Source organism: Sorex araneus, chromosome 1 (genome assembly GCF_027595985.1).
Source record: "Sorex araneus isolate mSorAra2 chromosome 1, mSorAra2.pri, whole genome shotgun sequence".
NCBI classification, from domain to species: domain Eukaryota; kingdom Metazoa; phylum Chordata; class Mammalia; order Eulipotyphla; family Soricidae; genus Sorex; species Sorex araneus.
Window position 1 is genome coordinate 322,317,673 of NC_073302.1, and position 26,051 is coordinate 322,343,723.

Here is a 26,051-nt window from a genome sequence, read left to right on the forward strand (position 1 = left end):
CAAGGACAAATAAGCAGTATGGAAGGATGTGTGGAATGACCACTGGGCTAAAGGTTTGAAGAGTGAGCAGCAGATTTGACTTAATCAATCAAAGATTATTCTCTACTTCTGGGGTCCTCAACTCAGAGAGTTTCGGTCATTTGGGTTTTTTATTTTCTAAATTATTATTATTTTTTTGTTCTGATATCTTTGCTGATTTTCTTATTGCTTTTATGGTATTTGATATACAATGTCTCTTTTGTTTACATAGTTAATTATTCCTAAACCCAACTAATCATCTGTGGAATTTTCTCCTGTGAAATGATTAGCATAATTCAAGGGCCCTCTGATAATATGGACCTCACTTTTGTTTTTCTAAGCTTGATGAATTTCTATCCTTGAATATTTTCCTGTTTCCTGGAGACAATTTTCCTTGGGAATTTTACCACATACTTTGGAGGCTCTTGGCCACTCATATCTGAGAAATGTCTTATTCAACACTCTAGACAAGAAGAATACATCACAGGAAAATTATAGGCACTTAAAATATTCTCAATTTCATCAAAATCTGTTAAACACCACAAACTACAGGCATGCGCTTTGGCACCAAGAATTAAACTCTGGGTAATTACTACTTACATGTAAAATTTTAGGCACAATTCCACTAGCCACCAATGTTTTATGAGGATGCCATTTACATGCATATCATGCAGCATGATATTTTATACTTTATATCAATAAATAAATAATCAAAATTAATGTTAAGATGATATTTACAGGAAACAAAAAGATTGCAGATAGGAACTATTCTTTGCTCTCCTCTCCAGATTTAGGGTGTTTTCAAATAGTTAACTATGCATCCTCATTTTCTCTGGATGGAGATAATATACAACTGTACTCACAGCAAAATTCTCAGTTAATAGCAGACCCTTTCACTCTCAAATCTCAAACCTCAGATGATAAAAATAATGTTTGCTTTCTTTTTTAGAGAAAATATTCAAGGACTGTGTTGATACAGAAGGCATCCAGAAGTCTTATGAGAATGAAAATAGGTATTTATTTTATTGAAAATCTAACATCACTACAAGTAACTAGTACAACTCCCCAGTTAATGGAACATAGGAAATAGCCACTAATCAATTCCAAAATATCATGAGAGAGCCAACTTAGATAGTTGACCCTGGTAATTGAGATGGGTCTCTGAGGACCAGACTGCAATTTATGTGATTACGTTTATTAGCAAAGTTAAAAGAAATAGTTATAGGAGGAGTAGATTTCTAGGAAATCTTTAAGGTTAGAAAGCAAGTACAGAACATGCATTTGAAGACAAGAAACATAGTTTAAAATAATTCAAATAATATTCTCAAAAGCTGTTTAAGTGCATTGTTTCTTTCAAATAACTGATGTGAAATTTGGTGTCAAGTTGAATGTCATACTGTCCAAGTAACTTAATGACTACAACTCGGTTTTTCTGGTTGTTAAAGAGGATGCATTATTTATTTCCCTTGGTAATTGTAGTGATCACTGAATTGCAATAAATAAAATAAGAGAATAAAAAATATACACACGCAGGAAATCTAGCAAATAGGAAAAACACAATCTTACTATTTTTTTGGTGATTGTGAAAACTACTCTGGTAAGGTTTCATTCTTAGAGCAAAGTTGCAATCAAACTTTTCCCAATTGGATTGAGTTCAGAACCAGATTGTTAATTAGGTTCACGTGTTCCTAAATCTCCTGATCTAAGCTTTTTAATTCTCCATGCTAATTTTGGGGCTAATGCAAGATGAGATAAAGCTTAAGTAAAAGTAGTAATGCTTAACTAGATTTACAGAAGTTAGAAAATAGCAATGTTCGATTATATCAGACTTTTTCGGGATGGTGGGGGTGGAGGGGTGGTTGTCACATACAGCTATGCTCAATACTTACTTATACCTCTGTGCTCAGGGATGTCTCTTGGAGTACTCGGGGATAATGACTGTAGGGTGTGCCAAGGATTGAACCTGGATTAGTCTTGTGCAAGGAAGGTCCCCATTGTATTATCTCTCTGACCTCTGTGATGCTTAATTACTTCTACAACACATGCTATTGGCAGCATTTATCCTTCAGGAAACCCCACAATTTTGGTGTTAAACAGAAATTGAGATTTCCAAGAAAGATGAGAAATAATTATTGATGCTTTTGAACATTCTAGAATGGACCTTCTCTTTGTTCCCAAAAGCAAATTATGTATAATGTGGCAAGTGTAGTTAGTTAATAAGGTGAAAAAATAGCTATTATCTGAAATTAATCAAATATGCTTATTGAAAAACTCAAGTATATACAAGTTTATACTTGAGTTTTTAAGAGTCTCTTTAACCTTTCCAGAGAAAGGAAAAACATAGTATTTGAGAAAAAAATAAAACATTTGGTGTTAATTTTATTTTAGTGTACATGTACTAGCCTAATTCAGTTTCTCCCCTTCAGACTTTGACACCAATGCTACAGTTTATGTTAATTAAGTCACATCCAAGTGTAGGTCTTTGTTGGTAAGCAACGGCATCAATAAGTCATTGCTGGTAAGCAACAGCATCAATGTATTTAAGAAGAAATTATGTTGAACTTTGTTTTCTAGAAAAACAAATAATAAATCTGATAAATCAACAATAAAATGAACTGGAGCTACAGTGGCTGACTGGTTTCCAACAACCTCGTAAAATAATTATTAGTTTTGCCTATTTCTTAGACAACTGAGAATTTTACAGCAATGGTTTCAGAGACTTAAAGAAATTAGGAAATAATTAATCCTTAAAGTACATCTCAAATGTTCTGTGAAGTTCAGTCAAGGAAAATACAAAACCTCACTTTGAGAAGAAGAAGTCATTATTAATTTTTAATAACAAATTTTCTTATATTACATATATAAATTTCATAATTTATAAATGTAAAAATCACTGGATAAAACTTGGACATGAATCAGATTGGTTTAATAGCAACTTCCGATGACTAATATTGTCTATTGTGTAAATAAAATATAATAATGACTAAATGCTATAGTTATTATGTTTTGGGCCCCATTCACGTACTTCTTTTTTAGGAATCATCTTGTTTTTCCTTGCCTGTGTGCATGTTACAATACAAATGTAATGTTTATGTACAATGACCTTAGTTATCCAGTAACCAGCAATTTACCCAGGGATGGGTTCTTTTCTTAGCTGGACAAGTTAGTTCTCTCCACAAAAATGTTACATTAGGGCCAAGAAAAATTTTATGGAGATTCTCTCTAGAAGACAGAATAGGAACACATAAGTTTAGATTTTGTGCTAACCATATTTTCAAACATGTGGCCTGAGGGGGAAAAAATGTCAGACCTTGGCATGCAAAAAAATCAGAGATAGAAGATGAAGATAGAATCTTGTTCTAATTCTATTGTGTGGGTTTATTTTATTCCCGAGGTTCTACTGCATTCCTTCCCGTTAGTTTCATGCAAAATTCATGTAATTTGCTGAATTCTCTTGCTCATTTTCATTAGTTTGGTAAGAATAATGGTTCTTGCAATCAAGAGTCATTACTAATGAAAAACATAATATTTTTGAGTATTTGGGGGAAAATAACCTTCCATACACATACCTTTGAAAGATACTTCTAAGAATTTTCTTTCTCAGTGTTTTTGAGATAATGGATTAAAAAGAAAACCAAATTAAATAGGGTTAAAGAAAATAAAGTGTTTTTTTTCTTTTGATGCCACACCCAGTGGTGCTCTGTATTCTGAGATCTCCTTTTGCTATACTCTCCTCAGGGGAGTCAATGGGGACCTGAGGGTCAAATCCAGGTCGGACACACACAAGGAAAATGCCCTACCTGCTTCATTAATATTCAGACCCTGAAAACTGTCTTCATGCTAAACCCCCACCATTTTATTCTATACTCTCAGAATCTTAAAAATGCCAGATTTATTGTGAATCTCTGAAAACATATTGTGGAACATTTTGTACCTGCATAGAACTCTTTTCTAAGACTATATTCAGAAATACATTTCAGAGAAAATCTTTTGTATTATACTGACTGATTCCAACTTGAGATGAGAAATTGAGGCCAAAACATTTCATTTAATCTAAGCAGGTCATTGCTGAAAGTAAACCGTTAAAAAAATCAGATTTCTCTACTCCTGTTCTCCCCATACCATACGCTCGATATTGTGAGAGACCTCAGGCATGGAAAAAGTAAAAACTTCAGGGCTGGAGAGATAGGTCATTAGCCAGAGTGATTGCTTTGCATGTAGGAGGCCCTGACATGCTTCATCCCTGACACGCTTCATCCCTGACACGGCATAGTCCCCCAAGCACTGCCAGGAGCATCTCCCAGGAAACAATATGTATAAGCCCCCAAACAAACAATAAAAACAAAACAATCATCAAGAAATAGCTTTCAAAACATGATATCCCCATCAGATGTTGAAATAATTTCCCACAAGGCACATGTTTCGTCGGTACATTTGAAGGACAGCAGTGAGACAGTCACAACAAAAAACTTGGAGTCAATATGGAGTGTTACAAGTCTAGTTATGTTTCCTTTCAATTGTGTCACTCTTGAGAAAGAAGACGACCATTTTGTTTCATAGTTCTAGTATTTGTCCCCTGTGATGATTATGGTAAGCAAGACTTAATAACTGCACAGCAGCTACTGAGAAGTTGTTCACTTATTGTCAATTCCAACAACACCACAGTGAATCTTTTTGTAATGCCAGGCAACATTTTGTGATGCTGTCTGAATTTGAAGTTGAGCCATGTAGGAAATGAGGCAAGTTACTGATCACACATTTTATGGGCACAAATTTTGTCAGAGACAGCATGATGGTAGAGCTGGCAACTAAAATAGCAGCTTCTTGGTTCAGTAGGCAATTTGTGAGAGCAGGAGGAACAGCACCTCCTGTGGAGACAGGATCTGACATATGTTTGGAAACTCCCAAAGCAAAATCTAGTGGGTCTTTTTCTCAGTCCTCTTAATGATTGTTCAAACCCATTCAAAGGGTTCAACACATATAATGAAAAATATAATAAACCCCTTTCTTCATTAACTTGCCATGGTAAATTTTATTTTTGAAAAGGTTTTGACCAAAAAAAATCATAAATATGTGTTCATAGAAATGACTTGAATTAAGTGCCTAAAGCTACTTTATTTTCTTGTTACTTGTAATTGGTAAACTATCCCACAGCAATATTTTAGGAATTACTAATAACATCCCAAAGTAATAAATGTCACTAACTGGGAATTTATTATAATAGTGGGTAGATATTAGAAATAAAATTCTGTGCAAAATCTTAATTAGTATCTTGTTATTAAAATAAACTCATTTGTATTTGTTTTAGATTATCTCCAAAGCTTACAAGAGAGAGTCTAAACAAGAACAGAAAGATACATATTGAGAAATATAAACATTAAATCACTTGTACCACTTGTAGTCCCGTTGATCTTTGATTTGCTTGAGAAGGCACCAGTAACATCTCCATTTGTCCCTGTCTTGAGCTAGTGTAGCCCAATGATACCTGCTTGCTTCAGGAACAGAAAGAGCCTCAAATAGTTCATTCAGAGATTTGACAAAGAAATCTGACCATCTAGTTGGTGGGCGGCCACGAGGTCTTCTGACAACCCGTGGAATCCAGTCAGTAACAGCTCTAGTCCAGCGGTCCTCTCTGAATTGCATTACATGACTGGCCCATCTGATTTTTGATGCCTAGGCAAACGAGACAGCATCCCTGATTTTTGACAGTCAACGGAGGTCAGAACTCCGGATTCCTTCTCTCACTTGAGTGAGACATGATATTCCCAGCATAGCTCCTTTGATTCCTCTTTGGGATACCCTAATAACATTCTCATCCTGCTTGTATAGGGCCCAGGTCTCTGAGGCATATGTTAGTGCAGGAAGAATGGTGGAATCAAAAAGATGTGCCCGGAGTGAGAGGTTCTTCGTTCTCTTAACCACCTCTTCGACGCTCTTGAATGCATTCCATGCTGCTATCTTCCTCCTGTGCAGTTCTGGCACCAAGTCATTCCTCATGTTGAATTCTCGACCCAGGTACACATAGCTGCTGCATTCGGAGATGTTTGTTCCACTGAGAGCAAATGGAGCTTCAGGGACCAGTTTGTTTTTCATGAACATCGTCTTGTTGAGATTGAGCAGCAATCCAACCTTTCCACACTAGTGGTTGAAGTCGGCCAGCATTTGTGCTGCTTGACTAATGTTTGGCATTATGAGAACGATGTCATCAGCGAAGCAGAGGTGGTGTAATTGCCGACCATCTATCTTCACTCCCATTCCTTCCCATTCCAGTCATCACATGAAGTTCTCAAGGGTGGCACTGAAGAGTTTCGGTGAAATGGTATCACCTTGCCGCACCCCTCTCTTTACATCAATGATCACTTCCTTATAAAATGGTGAGATCCTGGTGGTGAATCCACAATACAGCTCGAGGAGGACTTTGATATACTGAATTTGAACACCCTGTTTGACCAGGGCTTTGATGACTGCCTCAGTCTCAACAGAATCGAAGGCCTTTTTTAAGTCGATAAACATTAGACAGCAGCATCTTGAACTCACTCGAAACTTCAATGAGTTTGATCACTGTGTGGATATGGTCTATCATGCTGAATCCCCTTCAGAACCTGGCTTGCTGACATGGTTGACCTTCATCTAGTGTTCTGCCTATTCTATTCAGGATGACACGAGTGAACAACTAGTAAGACGACAGACAGCAGGCAGATTGGGCGATGGTTGCCGATGTCGTGGATATCTCCCTTCTTGTACAACAGAACAGTTCTACTGGTTTTCCACTGGGATGGAACCTTGCATTCAGACAGGTAGCATGTGAAGAGTCGGACCAGTGTATTGATGAGTACTGTCGGCAGATTCTTCAGGTGTTCGTGTCTGACCTTGTCCGGACCAGGTGCTGTTCGAGTCTTTACCAGGGAAATGGAGTGTCAGATTTCAGAAGGGAGAACGTTGGAAATGACATATCCATCCTGTAGAATTTTGTATGTGGGCAGGTGGACATGGCTGTCAAAGAGATTTGAATAGAAGTCGTGAATAATCCTCTCCATTGCCTTTCTGGAGGATATGATATATCCATCGGGACGTCGGAGGGCAATCATTTTGGTCTTGTAGTTGGCGAGGACAGGCAAGTGTTGCGAATACTTTTCCCAGCTTCTGCTGCACTATCCAACACTGCTGCTCTTCTCTCTTTGAGGTCTTCCTTTATTTCATCTCTGCACAGCTTTGTGAGCTCAGACGTTAGCTTTTGGTTGCCTGAGGCTCGCGCCAAACCACATTAACGAATAAGCTCAGGAGTTTCCAAAGACAGGCATCTGTTTGTGGCTTTCTCACTCTTGGCATTCTTTGCACAGACATGGAGGTGATGAACCAGTCGATTGTATTTGTACTCCTCGTCGATGTTGTCAAGGACGGCATCTTCCCACGTTGCTGCAATAGTGCCAAAGAGCTCCCAGTTGCTGGAGCAATAGCACAGCTGGTAGGGCGTTTGCCTTGCATGTGGCTGACCCGGGTTCGAATCCCAGCATCCCATATGGTCCCCTGAGCACCGCCAGGAGTAATTCCTGAGTGCATGAGCCAGGAGTAACCCCTGTGCATCGCCGGGTGTGACCCAAAAACAAAACAAAACAAAAAAACAAAGAGCTCCCAGTTGGTGGTCATTCTGGGAGTTGTCTTCTTAGACTTAAATTTTGCAGACTTTTCTCCCTGTTCTGTGAAGTAGAATTTCGCACTAAGTAGACGGTGGTCTGATCCCGATTGGAATTTTGGGACAACAGCGACATCAGTCAGGCAAAACCTTCGATTGAATATGATGTGGTCGGCTTTCTGGAACTGTGAGTTACCATGGATGGTTTTGGTTGACATGATGAATTCAGATAGTCTCTTACCCTGATCGTTTCACTCTAGGTCATGTGTCCCAATGTGGAGTTCTTCAGCTGACCTTCTCGGACCTATCTTGGCATTAAAATCACCAACAATGATCTTGTAGAAGGTGTGGTCTTCTTTATAGAACTTCTCCAGTTCCATGTAGAACCTCTCAATTTCTTCTTCATCGTAGTTGGAAGTTGGTGTGTAGACGATGAAGATAGAAACTGCAGGCAGTGAGCCACATCTATTCAAGTTTAATCGTCCAATTCGGGTTGTTAGGTCTTTGAATGAATTGATGCTCATGGACAAGTTCGTGTTGACAAGGACACCAACACCACCAACGCCTCTGTTGTGGCATGTTCCAAGGAACAATTCTTCTCCAGTGTCGAAAATGGAGTGATGTGATTGATGTCTTCTCATTTTGGTTAGACCAATGATGTCGTACTTGATCTTCTGCGCTTGCACCATCAGGTCCTCGATGGATGCTACTGATGCTAGTTTATTTTTTCAATAAACATTAAATATAAACATTACATTCATAAGAATAACACAATTCAACATTTACTATCTAAGTTTTATAGAATAGCCAAAACTGTGAATCTTACCAGGTATTTAGATATAGAAAAATAGACGTTTCATCTGAAAACAATACTTTCATGCAAATCGAATTACTCTTGATGAATATGCTTTTAATTTGTACTAGGTTTTATCTAGAGTCCAAGGTTGACACTTGTTTGCACGAAAAATAATCTCTAGTTAAGTCAGATTTTTTCTTCAGTGTTTTGTAACCAATTATACAATTTAAATTTTTTTACTTCGAAAGTGGACAACTGCTTCAAGTGTGTAAGACAATCTATAAATGCTAATAATTAAAATATAAAAATTATCTTTCTTCTTCCTCATAAACCAGATTTTTAAAAACAATTTCCAAAAATATTCATTACAGGCTTATGTTTGCTTATTACCAATTACTACAAAGAAGTTATGCAAACTGTAACTATAGGATAACATCAGTTCATCCTTTCTCCGCTGTCCTTTCTCCCTTGTCACAGAAAGCTTAGGTTTATTGAGTTATACACATCACAGTGCTCCGGAGGCACTCACAATCCTCTGTTTTCTTTAACTTCTCCTTTGTGTTCTGATTCCCCCTATCTGTTAATCACTTATATCCCCAAATCAGACCCTATGATTTGTGACGTCATATTCTTCTAAGGACATTGGATTTTGTATTTGTAAGTAAAATATTGCTTTTTCTCATTCCTTTATGTCCTTTATATAGTTTAATTTAGAGCAATGTCCTTTTGTATAGACAGATGAAGACAGTCAATGCTATGCTTTTGTAACTTGGGAGTTAATTGACTACGAATAATATTTACTCCTGTACATCTGTCATATTTACTCGACTTAAGTCTCAGTTGGTCTTAGTTCCTAGCATCCCAGAAGTAGTGTCCCAGTGAAGAGACTGAATGGGCGCAGGGCAAAATAGGACAGGTCAAATGCCATAAAACTTATAATCGGTTAAGAGCACGGTCATGGTCAAACTCTGTCATGACTCCCAAAAAATGGGAAATGCTGACTGGTCCAGCCTTTCTGGAAAACAATATGGACAGTCCTTCAAAAACTAGAATTTAAGCTTCCATATGACTCTGCAATACCACTTCTGGGAGTATATCCTGAGGATGCAAAAAAGCATAGTAGAAATGTTATCTGTACGTATATGTTCATTGCAGTACTGTTCACAATAGCCAAAATCTGGAAACAAGCCAAGTGCCTTAGAACAGATGACTGGTTAAAGAAACTTTGGTACATCTATATAATGGAATACTATGCAGCTGTTAGAAGAGATGAAGTCATGAAATTTGCTTATAAATGGAGAGGCATGGAGAGTATCATGCTAAGTGAAATGAGTCAGAAAGAGAGGGACAGACATAGAAGGACTGCACTCATTTGTGGAGTATAGAATAACATCACATGAGGCTAACACCCAAGAAGAGTAGATACAAGGGCCAGGAGGATTGTCCCATAGCTGGAAGCTTCATGAGTGGAGGGTAGAAGGCAGATGGAATAGAGAAGGGAACACTAAGAAAATAATGGCTGGAGGAATCAGTCAAGATGGGAGATGTGTGCCGAAAGTAGACTATGGACCAAACATGACGGCCTTTCAGTGTCTGTGTTGCAAGCCATGATGCCTGAAAATAGATAGAAAGTATGAGGAATATTGTCTGCCATGGAGGAACTTTGAGGGTGGGAAAGGGGGGTATACCAGGGATATTGGTGGTGGGTAATGTGCACTGGCGGAGGGATGGGTATTTGATCATTGTGTGATTGTAACCCAAACATGAAAGCTTGTAACTATCTCACAGTGTTTCAATAAATTAAAAAAAAAAGAAGTGATTGGACAAGGACCCTGCTAGGGTTAGTAAGGACTAATCTGGCCTGAAGACTGTAGTCTGGAACACATAGTGACACGTTCCCAGGAGAACAACCCTTTAAGCTTAATATATTTTTTCATCATCATCATAACCCCCTTGATCATCGATTTTCTTGAGTGGTCTCAGTAATATCTCCATTCGTCCTAGCCCTGAGATTTTAGAAGCCTCTCTTTACTCATCCTTCCCAATGGTGATTGACTGGAGACTCTTTTAGGGTCAGGGGAAGGAGACCCATCATTGTTACTGGTTTTGACATACGAATACACTACGGGGAGTTTGCCAGGCTCTCTCATGTATGCAGGAATTTCTAGGTAGCTTGCCAAGTTCTCTCAGAGGAAGAACTAGGCTATAAAATATATAAAAATTTCTTACTATGTCCATACAAAATGACTAGAAAGATTATTAAGAAGTAAGTTTAATATGACCATTTAAATTAATGTGGACTAAGGAGAGGAGAAATACACCCTTAGATGAAATTCAGCCTTGAGCAGATCTCCAAGCAGGATGAGATATTGTTCTAGAAGAACTTCCCCAGAAGGAAGGGCTTTACATACGTTGATTTTGCTATGTCACCTATGTGTATTCGCTACTCCCTACTCTGGGGGGATTGGGTTGAGGACTAAGGCTGAAAGACAGGGTGTGGGGAGACTAGCATGAGGGCAGGAGGAGATGGGAATGAGGGGTAGGGAGAAACTGAAATGTGACCCTCAGTGAGACTGGAGTAGGTGAGTGGGGAGAATGGAATAAACTGCGTGACAGAGATTGAACTAAACAGAGATTGATTACCAACCAGCTTGGTGGTCAGCAGGGGTTGGGAAGTGGCTCCTGACCACCAAATCCATGTGTTGCAGCGGGCGCCCATACCCTTTTTGAATACACACAGAGAAACACAAAGGCACAAAGGAAATATAAAAGGCATATATGAATTTTAATTGTGGTCAATAGATGATGTTTACGTAGATGCTCTTTGTAGTCACTTTGGAATGTCAGAAAAAACATTTTGAGGAAGGAAATTGTTATATGTACTGTCATGAAAATTTACATAAAATATCATAGTTTAAAAATAACTTTATTAAAGTTGGTGATTCCAATTAGCCATATAAAAAATGAGGCTGCCCATCAAGTTATTCTAGAGAGCAACTAGGAGTTTTTGTTTTGTTTGCAGTATCTTTATCTCATAGTGTCCTGCCATTCATAGAATCTTGTAATTTTTACCTTCTAATTGTGTAATTTTTTCCTAGTTAAAACATAATCATCTTTTGGCAAAGATTCTTTGAGTTTTTTTTTATCTCATATTGTCCTGTCATTCACAGCATCCTAAAATTTTACCTTTTAAGTTACTTAATTTTATTTCTAGTTGAAACATAACCATCTTTTCATGAATACTATTTTAGATTTGCTCCTTCTCTGTTAGTTTCCTACCTTAACAAAATGGGAATTGGAATTTTTTCCTAGATTATTTTTGTTGAGTTTAGATTGGTATATAAGAGTGTAAATGTTTATGCATTTCAGGAGTATAATGTTACCACCACTGTCTCCTACCACTGAAGTAACAATAACCCTCAATCATAGACCACTAGATCTTTTAGCACACTCCTCCAAGTTCTTGGTAACCTTAATTCTGTGGTCAAGTTTGTGAGGTTATTTTCTGTTTTGGGCTTTGTTCTTCAGATACCACATAACTGAGATAATTTATTTGGTATTTCTTTCTCCTCCTGACTTATTCTGCTTACTTCTTCCAGTTTCATTCATTCTGTAATTAAAGGCAAGATTAACATTTTTTGTAATACTGGAATAGTATTCCATGGAGAATATGACAAAAATTTTTCTCTATCCTATTACATAGCTATCTTTGAGCACCTGAGTTTTTTTTTATATTCAGGATGTTGTAGATAATACTGCAATAAATATATATAAATATATTTTTGAATAAGTGCCTTTGTGTTTCCTGGATAAATACCTAGGAGCATAATTATGAAATTTTAAGATATTGATAATTTTATAATTATAACTAGTCATATACTAAATAAATACCTTAGTAAAAACTCATGTGAATATATTAAATTATGAGAATAAAATGTTAAGCAAATTGTGATATTTTTCCATAAATAGCAGAATATGGAAAAATAGGTTGGAAGCATTGAGTTATATTTTTGTTGCATGAAATGGATATAATCTCTTGAGAGACTTATTAAAACTTAAACCATTACTGATTGTACCAACATACCCGCAAATAATGATTAAAAATACACATTTTCTTCCTCCACTCCTGAACGGCCATTATCCCAGAGGCACACAAACCAATCTTGGAACACAATGGCTGCTCGAAGAAATGCTCCTGGACTGTGAACTAAGCTATAGCCCTGTGCAGCCACAGGAGAGGAAGGGTTTTTATCCCTTGGCCTTTTCCCCTTTGTGGCAGCATGGTGACCACCACCTTTCAGAGCCTATTGAACAGAGAGGTGGGAACTTGCAGTGATGGGACATGTGGGAAATCTCAGGATGGTGGGGGCAAAACCGGCCCTGCTCCCCACCCAGACAAGACCCTGAGTGGCTGCCCACAAATGGCTCCTCCACTCCTGAATGGCCATAATCCCAGAGGCACAGAAACCAATCTTGGAACTCAATGACTGCTGGCAGAAATACCTCTGGACTTAATTATTAAAATATCAGAATTCCAAAACTGCTCGGCTGCTGTCACAGCCATGCAACATCATATGCTCTTCATTATCAGCAATAGAAAACAAATGATCTAATGATGCCTTTTCGGCAGGACTGATTGTTGGGGAAAATTCCAAATAATAGAAGTGGGTTTTCTGTCGTAAATTGAATGTAATCAAAGTAAAAAGAGAATAAAGTGAAAATCATTTGCCACAGAGGCAGGGTGGCAGGTGAGATGGGGGTATACTAGGCTATGTGGTGGTGGAACATGTGCACTGGTCAAGGAATGGGTGTTTGATAAATGTATGACTGAGGCTTAAACCTGAAAGCTTTGTAAATGTTCTCATGGTGATTCAATAAAAAAAAAAGAACCATTCTGATAAGAGTACCCATAGCCTGTATTTGGATTAAATGAATTAATTTGTTATTATTTATTATTTTGTTATTAAAAATCTAATTGTGAATAATTACTCATCTAATAAATATTGTGGAGAATACTAAAAATAAATACACGTTTTCAAAGATTACTAACACTTTATTAATGAAATTATTTCCAGGAGATCATAGTGCTAAACAGTCTGATTAGAACTATTTGGGTTATACAAAATAGTTTTTTGTTATCACTAATGGCTTTGATTTTATTCAAATTGGAATGTTTTACTCTTCAAAATATTCAGTTAACACTATAAATTATATAAGAAATCTATGTGGGTTTGGAGAGAGAGTACAATAGGTAAGATCTATGCCTTGCACATAGAAAACCCAGATTTGATCCCTGGCACCCCATATGATCCCCAGCAAGGATTATTACCGAATGAAGAGCCAACAGTTTACCCTGTCCATTGCTGGGTCTGTCCCCCAACTGAAAAATGTAGATAAATAATATTTATGTGATTAAAAAATATACATACTTCCCCATTAAACTTGAATACAGTTCAAAGAACTAAAGCAGTTTTCAATAAATTTGTTTGACATCTAAATTTGCTTAAATTGCTTTTACATGTTTCGAATGTATCTAAATAAAATGAGAGATGAACACAATGAGCAGTTTTAAAAAGCAGTTTTAAGTTGTCAAACTTGAAGTTGGTAATTATCATAATTTCATTTTTCTATTGGTTAAGTGTTTTCTTTTAGCTCTCATGAAAAATTGGAGTGAAAATGAAAAGAGATGCAAACTGTGGGTACTTGCTTCAAGCACAGCAGATGCTTTAACAAATGGCCTTCCATTCCGTAATTATCGGAAAGACTTCGGGAACTGAGTTTATGCCTGAAACATCCTAGTATTTCAGCGTACATTAAAAGTGAAGAACAGGCCTTGGTACGGTGAAAACATTTATAGTGGGTCTCTTCCTCCCTGTTTTTCCCATTCAGGAGAAGGTTACCATTGTCCCCTGAGTTGATCAATTGAGTTGCTATAGTTTTGGGGTGTTCACATTCTCTAAAATCAGTCCTAAATCAAGTTCTGTGTGTTTCCCTTCAATAATACTTCAAATTCATCCAGTTATCTCACTTTCCACTTAACCATCTCAAAAATCATTATGCTCTGTCCTCTAGTTTTTGATCAGTGCTTTAAACAACCTCACTTTGAATATGATCTTAAAGCAATCTCCAGAGGAACCAAAATGTTTTTTTAAAAAGCAAAGAGGCTACCCTCTGTCCCACACATGTGGTAGATTCCAACCATTGTTCAGTCCTCTTAGACCCTGTTTTCCCTGGTCTTGGATATTAGTCTTTATAGATATTACATATATATGTATATATATCACTAATGAATGCAGTCATTCTATATATGTCCTTCTCCTTTTGACTCTTCATTCAGCATGATATTCTTCATGTCCATCCATTTGTACGAAAATTTCATGACTTAATTTTTCTTAACAGCTTTGTAGTATTTCACTGTGTAGATGTGCCATAGTTTCTTTATCCATTTGTCTGTTCTTGGGCACTCAGGTGGTTTTCAGATTCTGGCTATTGTGAATAGTGCCACAACTAACATTTTGTGTGTGTAGCCACCAGGGTATGTTCTGGAAAGTCACTGTCACTGTCATCCCATTGCTCATCGATTTGCTTGAGAGGGCACCAGTAACATCTCCATTGTGAGACTTGTTGTTACTGTTTTTGGCATATCGAATATGCCATGGGTAGCTTGCCAGGCTCTGCCCTGGGAGCGAGATACTCTCATTAGCTTGCGGAGCTCTCTGAGAGGAGTGGAGGGATCGAAACTAGGTCGGTGCATAAGGGTCAAATGGGAGGTCAATTTCTAGACTTTTGAGAAATGTGCATATTGTTTTCTAAAAAAGGCTCGATTAGTCGGCATTCCCTCCAGCAATGAATGAGAGTCCCTTTTTTCCTGTATCTGTACCAACACTGGTTGTTCTTGTTTTTTTTGATGTGTAAAGTAGAGAAGGGGAGAGTATGATAATAGTTGGAAGTGATCACACTGGACAAGAGTTGAGCATTAAAAATAGATAAAGAGATAGACACAATAACCTTTCATTATCTATGTTGCAAACCACAATGCTCAAAAGAGGAAAGAGAGAAAAAGAGGAGAGAGAGGAGAGAGAAAGTAAGAGAGAGAGAAGTAAAGTGCCAAGTGCCTGCCATAGATAAAGGCTGAGGGTGGAGTGGGATGGGAGATAAACTGTGGACCATTGTGCTGGGAAATATACACTGGTGGAGGTATGGATGTTGAAACACTGTATGACTGAGACATAATCATGAAAAACTTTGTAAGGGTCTATGTCCCAGTAACTCAATTAAAAAATCTTTAAAATAAATAAAAAAGAGTTACAATTAAAAAAAGTACTTACATTTTATAGTGACTTGAACACACACAAAAGAATTAGTAGAACCAAAACAGTTGAATATTTAGAAAAATTGAAAAAACTTGGAAACTTAGACCTAAAAAAAAAAAAAGCAAATAGGCTTGGGAGTCATCGTATAGTAGCTAGGTTACCTACTTGTACATGGCCAACCCTGTGGGATCCTCAGTACCACGTATATCCTCTGACACCTGCCGGTCTTCATCCCTGAGTGCAGAGCGAGGAGTAATCCCTGAGTGCAGATCCTAGTGCAGAGCCAGGAGTAATCCCTGAGCCCTGCGGGTGTGGTCCCCAAACAGATAAAACATCAACACCACCACCAATTTTTTTTTAAAAAGACAAAGATAATGCCACACAGTCTCAATTTTTTTTTCTCTTGTTCAAAATCTTTTATACCATTCCAATGTGTTTAAAATTAAAATCAGTACTGCTTAATGTGACCTGTTAACTTCATCTGTGATCCAATTTGTTATATTTTGCACTGGTTCATCATAGATTTACAATGTTCTTTGCAAATCTTGCTTCTTTTAGTGTCAGGTTTCAAAGTCATTTACGGTTCCTTTGAGAGTCTCCACCAAGTAAAGTGTTTTACTTCCTTCCTATAATTTCAGATTTTGTGGTTTACAAAGGTGTTTTTATTTTTTCTTCCTGTAGTAGATGGTGCATTTTATAAAGTTAGACATTTTATTTCCTTCATTCATAAATGTGTTCTATACACTAAGCTGCTTGCCCTCTATTCTCAAGTCTTAGTGGATATTTGTTAAGTGGATGAATGATTACTAGGTATTCGTATTTGGGAGACATTTATTTTAATCCTCATATTTATTTTTTAAAAAGATGACTTCTTACTGCCGCTTCCTATATTCCCCAAAGCAATGAAAAGTTCTGACAAATGCCCAGTCTGATTGTATCATTGACACAGAGCAAGGCAAAGAGGATTTCTTGCTAGGTGTTAAACTCCAAAGGGAATTCACTGCATTTCTTTTCATGCTTTTAGGTAATAACAATTGCGGAAACACTTTGGTGTTGTATTGATTTTATTCTTAGAAATAATTTCCTTTGAGGAGTCCTGTAACAATTATCAATTTATACTTAGATCACAACAAATACAGTGTTATAGTTACTTTAAAATACCTTGCAGAAAAATAAACATATGTTTCTTATAACAGTCACTTCCTTATTTTCTCTCTTGGATAGATGTTATCTTTTATATATTTGAAAATGTGGTCCTGCTGCTTTTCCAAATGGCCTAACACCATTTAATTAAGAAACCATCCCAGCTGGCAGAGCAAAGAAGTACAAGGATTTTTTGAAATGTTTTTTGGAATCTTTCTTCAGCCTCAAGGTCTCCAATTTTCACAATATTGCAATTTAAATGTGAATTTCTGATTGTAGCCTCAAGGTTTGCCAAAAAAAAAAAAGGAATTTGCCTTTTTTTTAACTTTCTCAAAACCAGTATGTGGAATAATGAATGCCTTAAAATTACCGAGTATAGTTTTAAAATACTTATATTTAAATGATCCATAACACAATATTTCACAGATCACGAAATATCACCAATTTCTCAGGCGGGCCCAGTAGCATCTCATTTCGTCTTTTCCCTGAGATCTTAGAAGTCTATCTCCACTGGGCCCTCCTAAGGATGTTGCACTGGGGGCTCTTCAGGGTCAGGGGAATGAGATCCAGCTTGTTACAGGATTTTGCATATGAATACACCATGGGAAGTTTGCAAGGCTGTCCCATGTGGGCAGGAAGCTCTCAGAAGATTGCCAATTTCTCCCAGAGGGAGAAGTAGGCTACAAGATACCACTTCTGAGAGCTTGCTTTTAAGTCTCTCTCTGGATGTTGCTGTTGATGGGATTACACACACCTGGGTTCCTCTGTCAGTACCTTCATGCATGAGGCCTGTCCGAACGTGTGAAGAGGGGCCTCCAGCATGGCTGTAGCTAGCTTCCGGTGGTCTTCGGCTGCTGGGAGCTCTGCTCAGGGTGGAGAGGGAAGCTAGAGCCCATCCGCTCCGAGGGGCCCTGGGGAAGAGAGCCAGGCATGCGGGCAAGAGACTCTCTACATCACTCTTTTCTGAGAGCTCGATTTTAGGTCTCTCTCTGGATGTTGGCCGTTGATGGGAATAACACAATATTTAACATTAAATTAATTTTTGTTTTAAAGTTCATTCAAATTAATAACTAAAAAGGATGGCATATTATTTCCCATTAGAACACAATAATAACGTTTTGCTATTTGTTTGGGGCCACACCTGCCAGTATTCAGGGCTTACTCTTCGTTGTGTGCAGAGAGGTGACTCCTCATAGACTTAGGGACCATATGGGGTGCTGGGGATGGAAACTGGGTTGACCATGTTTAAGACAAGTCCCCTACCTCCTATATTATCAATCCAGCCCCAAGTTTGCTGTTTCATATAACTTTTATTCTGGGGACATCAATTCCTATCTAGTGATAAAATATAAATAAAAGAAAAATGCCAAAACATGGAGCAATAGGGTATGTTACAGCTTATCAATAGCAATTTACACACCTTGAATATTTTCAGAATTATTTAAATGGCTGCCTATAATGTTTTGTGAAACTCAACAGGTGAAGAATTGTACCATGAAACTCTACAGTGTCCTAGAGCATATCTAACAAATCTAACAAAATACCATAAGCTGGGTGGCTTCACCCATGATATGTTTTGCTTCTCAGTTTTTAAAGCTGGACATCAAGGTCAAGATGGTAGCAAAATTTGCTTCTCAGATCTGTGAAACTGTTCCATGCCCCCTTGCCTAGTTTCTAATAGCCTGTTGGCAATATTTAGAAGTCTTTTTCATTCACAGAAACATTACTCCAATTTCTATTCCACATGTCTTCATCTTCAGATGTGGTTCTCCCCTGGGCATACATCTATGCACAATTTTTTTTAATTTTTTAATTTATGAGGATACCATCCCATTAGTGCTTACTTTAATGGCCTCATTTTAATTGTATCTGCAAAAGACCTTATTTCAAATAAAAATCCTTCTGGAATACTGGATATTAGAACTTACACACCAATTTTTGTGAGAACACGGTTCATCCATAGCATTTATAATTTGTTAAACACATTTTATTTCACTTAATCCTCACACCAGCCCCAGAAGAAGTGTTCTTATTCTGACTTATGTGTAAAGAAAAAAAAGTAGAAATTTTCCTAAGAAAAGTAAGGTAACTAGAGTTACACAAGTGGCAAATGTCAGGTTCAAGAGTAAAAACCAGGCTTAGCTGATTTCAAGCTAAGCAGGTCATGGCATTTTGAAAGTTCTAAATAAAGGGTTACATTCAAACAAGTTTCATTAATGACACATAAGTGAAATAAGCGATATTTATTCATAAAATCATTATTTACTATGATAGATGTGTCTATGGCATTGTTTACAGAGACGGATTCACAGGTGCTTACTAATCTTCAAACTTATCAAGAAATATGCATCAAGAATAAACAGTTTTCTCTGTATGTTAGTAATATCTCAATTAAAAATGATGTTATAAACCAAAAGTGGAAATTTAAAAAAATGAACAATAGGAAAAGAAAAAAATTTAAAATATGTTGTTATCCCTCAAAACATTTCCTACTTACTGCCTTCTCTGTTGCATATGGATAAGTAGTACATAGAAAATAACATTCCAACCTGTTTTCCTAGGTTATAACTCAAAAGTCCCTCATCACACAAAGAAACAAACATGTAGTTGTCTTGTAAAACCTCACCTCTAAGGTATGCAGGACTTAATAACCCATTGATCTACAAAATTATTGTCTTAATTATTATATAGCTCATCTGATCTCAAAAGAACACTGAATAATTTGTAAATAATATAATTGTTATAATATAATAATTTCCTAATTGAGCTTTTTTCTTTTTCTTCACAATTAGTTCCAGTAGTTGATATCCATTATTCATGCTGTGGCCTTTGATGGAATAGAAACTAGACCTAAGCAGAGATTCGTAAGGTTAAATGTTCCCTGCTGCAGAGAAGGGGTGAACATAATGCAGTGTCTAGTTCTGTTTTCTGCTGAAACCTTCAGGGCAAAGTAACTGCAGTTAATTTGTAAACTGAGCATAATGAAACATTCATAAGAGTTCTAAAATTACTCACTTGTGAAGTAAATGCATCAACTCCTGTACACTTCATATGAACATTATAGCATAGTTCAAGACGGGGTCAATGGCATTAAACAACTGGAATCTCCAGAGTCATGAGATATGTCATGTGTTCCAGTTGGACAGTCGCCAGACACTTATCAACACTGCCAATGTTTCAGTGGTGGGAAGCAGCTTAAATCTCTACTCCACAATTTGTCTGTCCACTTTAGTAGGTCCAAAGAGTTTTATTGAGTCTAACCTCAGTAAACCAACCTCATTGTTGGAGTGTTCCAACTATTCCTTCCTTTTTACTTCCTTCCCTGCATGAGCACACTATGCTGGGTTCCAGTTGCCTCTAAGGACCTGTAAAAACACTTTCTTGTTTAGTTTAGTAGATCAGAATATGCATACTAGTGTTTTTGGATCTCTTGAGTTCAATAAGAAGACCAGAACCTTTCTTAACCTTTTGCTAATGCTTATAAACTTGTCTTGCCAAGCCTTGCTTGTTGAATGCTTCAGCAAACGGGTGGTCTTGCTGACATATAGCCAAAACTCGACATAGAGCCAGCTTCTTCTGGGAGTAAACTATTTAATGTGGTTTAATTTCTGCAGGTCACCACCTTTAATTAATGTGCTTATGGTGCCCAAGTGAAAGATTTAAAGCTACTGACAAAATGCTTAAATGGCAACTTAGTATCTAAGGGAATGCATAAAACCTTGCCTTTCTGAATTTTTAAATTCACTCTCAAAATATTTTCTCTCCCTCATTTCTCACGCTAATTAAACAAAATACAGAAAGCAGATTATTATTTCATAGGGAAAGAGAGTGAAATTCTTTTTAAATTCTTGCACACAGTAATTTTGCACACATATTTTAAGAACATTTTTATGATCCAAATATTATTGTATGGTTATAAAATAGCAAAAATTAAGAAATGTTTTTACTTTAAGACTAAAATCCTCCCATGTAAGACCAGCAAGATGTATAGAATAAACATTTTAGTATAACATATTTGATTATATCCTTAAGGTTATTGTTTTTATCATTTAACAATACAAATTAATTTAATAAATTCATAAATCTATTAAACGAGAACATTTAATAGATGCAATGAACTCTTAGTTCAAGCAATCTACTTACTTAATTTAACAATATTGCTGTAATATCTTTGTAAAAATCTCTGCATTTAATTGAACTTTTTGAATTCTTGAAGTAGTTTTTAAGTATTTTTAGAATTTGCTGTTTTAAGGTGCTTTCAGTTGTACTTTGCTTATCTATATTCATAAATGTTTTGTTTTGAAATTATTTTGTATTTTTCTCATTTTTATTATTTATTACAGTAAAATAAGAGTGTAAATGTTTAAATATTTTATGGTCAATGTTACCCAGATCCATACCTATAACCTAAATACTAATGACCCTTCACAACAGTCCACTGAACCTTCTCCCTTACACTATCCTTGAGTTAACCTTAGTTCTGTTGTCAGATCTAACAATTTGCTTTTGTTGGACACTCTCTCTCCAAGATCATGTTGTATTTGTGCTTCTTCAGATTTATTTAGCTTAGCTTAATAACCTTCAGGTTAAAGCAAAAGCAAGATTCCATCTTCTAGATGATAGTATTTGATTATGTACATGTGCCAAAACTTTTTTACTTATTAATCTATCAGCCCTTGGACTTATTCCATATCTTAACCATGGTAATTAGTGCCCACAACAGATATAGTTGTGTGCATATAGGAATTAGCTCTAGGAATTAGCTATAGCTATAGGAATTAGTAAGTTTTTGTGTTCTTGGGAAGAATAACTAAGAGTGGAACTGTGGTATCAGATGGTAGTTCTATTTTAAATTTTTTGAGACATCTGCACACCGTTTTCCATAGAAGATGTACCAATTTACATTTCCATAATAAGTGAACTATTCTATTTTCATGCTAGGTTATCTTTCTAAGCCAATATTGAGTAAATGCTCACTTAGACAAGTTTTGGTAGCACTTTTATTGTTTGGTATTCACATTTAACCTTCAAAATCATTTGTAATTATATTGATTAATTTGGTAACTTAGAGATAGTTATCCAGGATTACATTACTGGCTAATTAATCATTTGAAACTTGTAAAAATATTTAATGGCTTATACATACTTCTGTCACTTCCTCTATTTTCGGCTATGTTACAAGTATTTTATACCATAATATGTTTTTACAAGTATCACAAATTTAAAATATCACATGAGATATTTTTCTAGATTATTTTTTAATTCAACAGTTTGCTTTATTCTACTTTTGTTCCTTGGGAATGCAGAATAATTTTATAATATAATTTATAGCAAAATAAACTCATTGTATGACTGAAATATACAGTGCAGTCTTGTAACTGGGTATATCACAATGATTGAATAACAAAATTAAAAAACAAGAACAATTCATTGGAACTTTTATGGTATTAAACATTCACTAAACTAGAGAATGCATATTTATGTTTTTATATTTGAATCAAGGAATACAAATTCTTAAAATTCTGTATTTTAAACCACTTGGTAAATTTTTGGTAATTTTTTTTTTTTTTTACTTTTGGACCACTTCTAGCAGTGCTCTGACTCCACACTCAGGGATCATACCTGGCAGGACCCTGGGGGACAGAGGGGATGCTGGGCATTGAACCTGGACTTGAACATGCAATGCAAGCTCCTTATCCACTGAACTATAGCTCCAGCCTATGTTGACAAAGTTTCAATTTAAAAATATGTATTACAGTTTCTTCGCAATCTTTTATTTATTTAGATACAAGTATTTTATTTATAAAATCTAAATGAAATTATTTATAAAAATTATTTATTTTATTTTATATTAGTATTTTATTTAGATACAAGTCAAATGAATTTATCTGGTCTGTATTTTTGAACATTCATATTTAAAGATTTTCAAGTTTATAATTCAAGACCCACATTAAACTCTGAACTACCGAATTATATCCATTAACTTATCTATCAATATTACTTGGACATAAAATATTTAAACTTAATCTAAGACAAGCTCTGTATATTTTTTCTATTTGGTATCAATTCTTTAGATGTTTCTTGGTCAACCATTTTTTCAATCCTATGTGACATTTTACTATTTATTTTTACCCTAATTCATATGCTTTTTATTTCTTCTGAGCAACGTTTGTTACTTAAAAATTAGATTACTCATTTACATATTTATTCTTGACCTCCATAAAAAATTATTTGTATTATATATTACTGAAGTGTAGACCTTCCTATCTATTTCTACTGCTTTAATAGCATTGCTTCAAACATGGTTGTAACTGAAATTACAGTAAGAAAAATAAAGATGAAATATATTTCGCATGTCATTTGAACTTGAGATGGTATAGGTCAATAGATATTGTAATCTGAAACCATTCTGAAAGGTTTGAGATAAATCTAGCCACACATTAAAAATTGTATGTACTTGTCAATGCTTCATTACAACTGTAAAATATTTTAAAATAAATGACAAATTTTCTTCTTTCTCTATATATCTATAAAATAAGAGTCAAATAATGTAAATATTTTTCAATGGTATAAAACTCATACTTTTATTTTTACATTTTTATTCAAATTAACTAATTCAGTTATTTAATGAACAAAAGTCTATTGATCATAGACTTCATATAAGAAATGATAGTAAGGTCTCTGGCAGAAAAATATATAGTGAGTTAGAGTTAAGGCAAGTGAGTTAGAATTAGGGCAGATAAGGAAATAAATCTAGGGGTAAACCTTATATCTTGGTATCTAATGTCTCTATTATAATACTTAGAATATTTATTATATTTATAAAACTCATACTTTTGAAAAGAATGCTGAGGTCCTCCAAATTTTCAATAATAAATAGATGCTTCTTCCAGTTAATTTCCTTATCATTACTCTATTTTGTTATTCTAAATATTCTTCAGTTATTTTAAAGCTCATATGGATCACAAGTACATCCTTTCCATTAGCATCTTAAAATATTTTTGTTGCGTATAGTAGTCTTTTAAAATTTAAGCAAGTTGTTTCTATTTTATTCTCTTTGAATATTTGGGTAAGGAGGTAGGCCACACCCTGAAGTTCTCAGGGTTTACTCCTGGCTCTGTGCTCATGGGTCACCCTGGTGGTACGTAAAGGACCATATTCAGTATTGAGAATCAAACCAGACTGTCTCCCTGGCCCTTTGGGGGTACTTTTTACTGGGTATTTCTGTTTTCTTCACTTTCTAGACTAGATACACCCGTGTTTTATTAATTCATTGTCGGGCAATTATGGAACTTGTCATTTTTTATATGTTTTAACTTTGTTAAATTTCTCTTTATTTGCATACATATAAATGTATAATATGTGTATGTATTAATATAATTTTTTGTGTTAGACAGCAAGCTTTATAATAGAACATAGGTTGTGTTTGAAAAATAGCACAATAACTTATTATGTAACCTGGGATGATTTTGATAGGGACATAGAACATAACATTGAAGAAAATTGAAATGATACCTCTTGTGCTATACATAGTCAAAAAAGCTGAAAATTACCTCAATTTAAAAAATAAGCTTAATATTGCTTTTGGTATAAGTTTTGACAGGTTCTTTTGTCAGAATGATTTGGATTCTGACTTGAATAAAAGCAAGATATTGAGCATAAAACTATAGTCGTACAAATAATCCTCTTCTGTGGAAAATATTTTTCTGATTTTAATATTTCAACATGTTAAGATATAAAAATTAATTGATTATGATTTCTTTACTTGAATTGTTTTCTAAAATATCTTAAGAGGCAGGAGAGATAGTATAAGGGTTAAGGCACTCATCTTACATGCAGTTAATCCCCCAAGTCAGTTTGGGTACCACATATGATTCCCTGAGCACTAAGAAGAGTGGCACCTGAGTATAGGAGTGGCCCCTAAGCACTGCTGGGTATGGCCCATCTTCAACTCCAAATTAATATACATTCTTAATCTTAATAATCGAAAGTCTTGTAGCTTTTTTAAAGTCATTGTTTTTTCATCTCCTTCCAGGCTTTTACTCTCAGAATTAAGCATTTATTTTCCTGAAGCTCTAATATGTTCTTCTCATATTTATAGTGCACAAGTATGGTGAATATCTGCTTTAGCTTTTCAATAACTAGTAGTTACATATTTTGGAGCAAAGATTTTTTTCTTATTCAATAGTATGACACTGCTTAGACCTAATTGTTCATATATAGAAATGGTCTTAATACAACATGGTTAAAGGACTAATTATTTGTCCTACTCATCTGGAGTAAAAAAAAAACCCCATAATCTATAAAATATTCATTACATGTATAGGTAGAGTGAAATTATTTTCTTATAAACTTGATATTTAACAAATATAAGGATATGTTGAGTCAATTTTTTATGTAACTTCCTAGTTAATAGTCTAATAAATGATGAATTTTTGGAGATCTCACATTTGGAAAATTATTCTTTAAAGATACTGTATAAAAATAAAAAGAAAAGGCTCCGGCGAGGGAAGGGATGCCTCACCGCACCGAGCCAGGCACAGGGCCTAGGGCAGCAGCTGTCTCTCCCGCCACCCGAGTTCGGTAGCCTCCGGCCCCTTCCCCCACCCCGGGGAGGTTGATGGCGATGATGTGGCAGGCGAAGGAAGGAAGGGAGCCATGATGGATGGTCTCACTTGCAGTTTATTCCAATCTTCCCTCTATACACTTTCCCCCCCTCACCTTCTCTCCGAACCCCTTTTATTGATCATGGCCCTTCCAAAGGGCGCAATACATTGACATCACCAAAGGCACCAAAAGATCTTACTGGAAGAACATTGAGGCAACATAATTCTCTTGTATCTGCAGGCCGTTAATCTAGGCCCCCAGAAAGAAGATACAAAACCAAAACCGAAGCCTTCCTTGCCCTGAAAAGCACTCGGATTTACATCCCAAAGACAGGGCTGGGCTGCAGCAAGAAATCTACATGTCAATTACAAACTAGACAGCACCTGAAATTTACATCCCAAAGACTAGGCTGGGCCAGAGCCTGGAATCTACAATGTCAAGTCAAACCTGGCTAGCACCTAAGATCTGCGGGTCAAAGATCAGCTAGGTTTCTGTGACAAAAGGTTTCTGTGACAAAACTCCAGAAGGCAGCTGGAAAAGG